Source organism: Panicum virgatum, chromosome 8N, assembly GCF_016808335.1.
Source record: "Panicum virgatum strain AP13 chromosome 8N, P.virgatum_v5, whole genome shotgun sequence".
Classification (NCBI taxonomy): Eukaryota; Viridiplantae; Streptophyta; class Magnoliopsida; order Poales; family Poaceae; genus Panicum; species Panicum virgatum.
In genome coordinates this window covers 37,842,293-37,847,202 of record NC_053152.1, presented here as the reverse complement: position 1 = coordinate 37,847,202, position 4,910 = coordinate 37,842,293, and the positions used below count along the sequence as shown (strand labels likewise).

The window sequence follows — 4,910 nt, the reverse complement described above, 5'->3', positions numbered from 1 at the left end:
CAACGCGATACACAGGCCAACGGTCCAAAAGATGGCGGCGCAGCATCCTGACGGATTCTCGATGCCCAAATGTTTCAATGATTCCCGTTGACTTGGACATGATAAAAAGGTGGGACTGGTGCCATTGGAAATCTTATCTCCTTAGCTTTCCATACATATATATAACGGCAAATTTGGACGTTGTATGTGACCTGAGCAGTTTCCATAACACTCAGGATCTTATCGCTGATGTTTTTTCTTCGAAATTTCCAATTTTTCAATGGTGAATATCCGGTAGAGATGAGTGCTTTTTAGCAGTGCATATATTTTTGTTCAATAAAAAACAAGTTCAGTTATGTACAATAACAACACCATTTTCCAAAACTTGAAATTTTTATTTGACCAACTCAACCCCCCCCCCCCCCCAAAAAAAAACAAATGAGTCCAACACATTATTCAGCTATGTAGCACCGATACGGATAGGCGTATCAGTATCGGCCTGATACGGATACGTGGATACGTCAAATTTCTGCAAAACTTAAAGGCACAAAGGTGTATCGGAGTATCGGATACGGATACGCGGATACGTATCGGATACGTGATACGGGGTCATGTTGAAGTATCGGGGTTATAGAGTTATTCAGCACAGATCGAGCAACTTAAAAATCAAATCAAAACTGAAAAACATAGTCAAACTGGCCTCCGATGTACATGGTGCCGGCACGCTTGCATATATATGTAGTTGAAGTGTTGAACGCAGAAGCTGCGCTGCAAGATCACATCGGCGCCGGTGCCACCGGAGAGCTGCTGTTGGCTTGGTCCTGTTGGTAGTACGGCAGCACGGTGTAGACGGTCTGCATGACGGTCATGACGAGGAGGAACACGGCGGCGGCGAGGGACATGAACGCCCAGGGGCTCCGGAAGTAGGTGTGGATCAGGTTGGCGCGCCACAGGTTCCACGGCTTCCGGCAGTAGGCGTTCACCTCCCGGTGCACGGCGTCGAGCGCGCTGTCCGGCTCGAGCATGACGTCCTTGGAGATGCTGTTGAACAGCTGTGCCACCGCCTTGTCGCTGCCGAAGGCGTTCTGGATGATGCCGCTGGTGCTCAGCAGGGCCACGTCCTTGGCCGAGTCGATGATGTTGTCCATGAAGAAGATGTACGCCGTGACGTCGTTGCCGGCGCCGACGTGCGCAGCCGCTCGAACGCCATCATGTTCAGGAACATGTACTCGGTGGAGTCGTCCACGGACACCGCCGGCATGGTGAGCACGCCGTGCCGGAACCGTATGTTGTGGAGGCTGTCCGTGTTGCTCTTCTTGAACCGGATCCCGGCCTCGTACAGCTCCAACGCCGACCGGATGATGTCTGTCTCCGGCACAATGTCCCGCGACCGCGGCGAGTCCTGCTGGTAGTGACCGTGCAGCATGCTCCGGCGGCGAGCATCCAGCGCGTGGAGACCAAGACTACTGCTGCCAGCCGACGGCAGCCGCGACGTCGGGGACATGAACCTCAGCACCATCCTGTTGATCACGTCGTTGTTCTGCGTGGCACCCGCGACATCCACGCACATTGAAGTATTGTATTTGATGAATACTAAGATAAAGTAATATCTACACCAACTTCGGAGTATGTTTAGAATTTTGACACTAGTGTTGGAAGTATATTTATAAGGTGATCTTCACAGTTATAAGAAATTTAAAAAACTAATAGCACATTTACCACCTAAACATGATTAAGGAAAGTTATTGGGCTATACTCGACGGGCCTAAATTAGTTTCCAAACTAAAGCCAAGACCCTGCACCCGCAGCACTGTAAATCTAAGGGGGTGGCTGACTCTTTTTGGCATCCAAAAACTCTAAACATGATTAGCCACCCTAAATCCGATTGAAGTGTGCTGGAGGGGAGCAGAAGCTCTTGGCATATTGTTCATCTACATCTACAACACGTTTTTCTCAACTAGGGCTTCAAGCTCTAAATCTGGTAAAGATTCAAGTGCTGCTTCGCCTACAACAACAAATCTACAAGAACAGAGGTATCTATGGCATTGCAAGATTCTGATTAGTATTAATCTAAGATTTCCACATTAAGTTAATGATAGTGATCATGATCATTATTAGGCTAAGCTAAAATTCTGTTTGTGGTTAATTAGTTCTAACAACTACAAGTTGAATCAAACGCAATATGATTTAACCCCCCCCCCCCTCCTAATCCAGTGTAGACGCACACATTTACATACACATTCGCATGTTCACTCCTATAGAAAGTAGGGGCCACTACGCACGAGAAGCCCGAGTACAACAGGGTATGTCACCAAAGTAGAGCACACTGCTTCCCTGGTTTTCATTCTATTTTTAGCAGCGCATAGTCTTTATTTATACGCCTTTATCTATATACATAGCAAAACTCATTTATCTACATTTGCCAAAACGATCTACAATAATATGGAATGAATGGAGTACCGTTTAAGAGAAATATAAACTCAAGGCGGTGAAGCAAGTTGGTTTAGGAGGCGACATCCATCATTTGGGCCAAGAAAACTATATGCGGCTAGAAAAATAAGAAAAATAACAGCAGGCGCGAGACGGTTGGGGACGGCTGTGCATGTGGTAGCACTATTGTTTATTCTGAAGGAAATCTAGAAGAAAAATCAGTACACCATCAAATTCTAGGTAGGTCTCGAACCCAGTTATAGATAGGTTTCATCATCCTGGGAGAAATCTAACCAACTTCGCTATGCTTATGTGCTTTTACATGTTCATTGTGTGTGTGTATACCAAACACATAAGACTTTGCCATTTCTTGAAGCCAAAGGATGCTAGACCAGCTGGTCGAAGCACTCCGGCATTCCAAAGGTAAGGGGTTTAAACTCCGCGTGGGGCGAATTTTCTCTTAATGACAAACAGTTGGGGCCGACATACCCCATCCGGTCGAGTTTTTTTTTTGGCAATTCCTAAAGAAACTGTATCTGTTTTGTCCGAACTATTACGTACAAAATATATTTGATAGATTTTAAATCTAAACAAAAGAATAATATTTATCTCGAGAGGGTGTGATGATGCGATGTAAATGAAAGGTCTGTCTATGGCTTTGCTTTTTCTTTGGCTTGCCTGGATAAAGGGAAGCATAAACTAAACACTGCTAATAACAATATGATGTAAACTATCACCTTTCTTGTAACAGAAGTCTCGTTTTAAACATTGTTTGACCACAACTTAGTTGTATAAAATATATATGAGAAACATAGCAAAGTTATAAGGTTTCATGACTATTTTCCAAGAAAAAGTAGGCATACCATTTTAAGAAAAAATATTGGTGAAGATACCTCAACAATCAAAAGAGAATATGAATGCAACCAGCTTTTGACAGGAGTATATATATACCTATATATGCTCATTAAGCTGGTAATAACTTATTACCGGTGGCTTGGCTTCTGCAGCTGGTTCTCGAGCATGAGCATGCCGCGGCGGATGTAGGGCACCACGTAGAGCACCCCGTGGCGGCTCAAGATGGGGTCGTTGGGAGCGTAGTCGCCGCCGGTGTCCCTCCCGTCGAGGCCGGCGGCCCTCATCACCTCGAGCAAGAGGCAGCCGTCGACGATCATCATCTCCAGGAACCGCTCCCTCCCCTCCTCGCCGCGCCACCGGTCGCCCAGGTCCATGTACGCGCTCTCCAGCTGCTCGGCGACCTCCTCCGCGGCGGCCACGAACTCCTCCAGCGACCTCTTGGCCCGGCGCAGCAGGTGCCGCAGCGCCCGGCGCTTGTGCTCCTCCATGGGGAGCAGCTCGGGGTCGCCGTGGTGGAAGGGACCCAGCGACACCACCTGCGGCCGGTACGCCTTGGGCTTGAGGTCCTTGATGCACGCCGGCACGCGGTAGATGCAGTGGCGCTGCCACCGCGACACCTCCACCGACGCGTCGGCCTCGTCGAGCATCCTCTCGACGTCCACCACCCACGCCCTTCTGCTGCTCGCGCCACCGGCCGCCGCCGCCATGGATCCGACAGGTAACGATTTATATGTCCAAGTAGTAAGAGAGATCGATTTGATTGCTCACTGCTTATTAGCTAGTGATCTAGATATAAAGCTTCATGAACGGAAGATGGCAACAAATCTAGTCTAGAACTCTACTAGTCTTGTTATATATAGCTATATATGGCGCGGCACTATGTGTACATGTGAAAGATAGGCATTGTTGGGACTGATCAAGCCGATCAGCCTCTCACTCACAAACTCTCTGCACTAATGCAAGGAAGCACTCCTTGCTAGCTTCTCTCGGTGGAACACAGGGACACACAAGAAGAGTTTTGCCGCACTGCACACCAGTGCTTTTCTCTTTTTTTTTCACCACACTTAACACAATGATTACAGAAGTTTAAATAGCACTCTCACACACACACCACGTCCGGCCACACGACTCGGCCAGGCACTCCGTGATTTCACCACTACCTACATGCAAGCCACTACTTGCATGCCGATCACCACTAACACATGCAGGCAGCCATTAGCTAGTTGATCCACTTTTCACGCCACTTGCATGTTCACTTGACTTGGCCGCACCTCCAAGCCACCATGCACCAGCATGCAGTCACTAACATGAAGATCGTGGCCTCGCTAACCAAACTAACTCATACATGCACCTGCTAACACACTAACACGACACGACTAATGACTCACAAAAGGATAAACATCAAGATTATCTCTAACAATCACCCCCTTAATCTTGATGAATTTATTTTGCACCTCCTTGTTGGGCTTCAAAGCAGCGTGGGTTCGTCGTCGGCGTCCGCCACGGCGAGTTGTGCCACACCCTTCATCACTTTCTTCACTGCAGCAGGACACTCATCGGCGAAGTGTCCGAACTCACCACAGTTGCGGCAGTCGATCTTCGACTTGTCGAACTTGCCGCGGGTACTTCTTCTTGTCGCTGCTGCT

The 4,910-nt window shown here is 48.0% G+C and overlaps 1 pseudogene; it reads right to left on the bottom strand.

Annotated features, from left to right (window-relative positions):
- Positions 1-629: 629 nt before the first annotated feature.
- LOC120686894 lies at positions 630-4,169 on the bottom strand (annotated as a pseudogene).
- Positions 4,170-4,910: the final 741 nt, after the last annotated feature.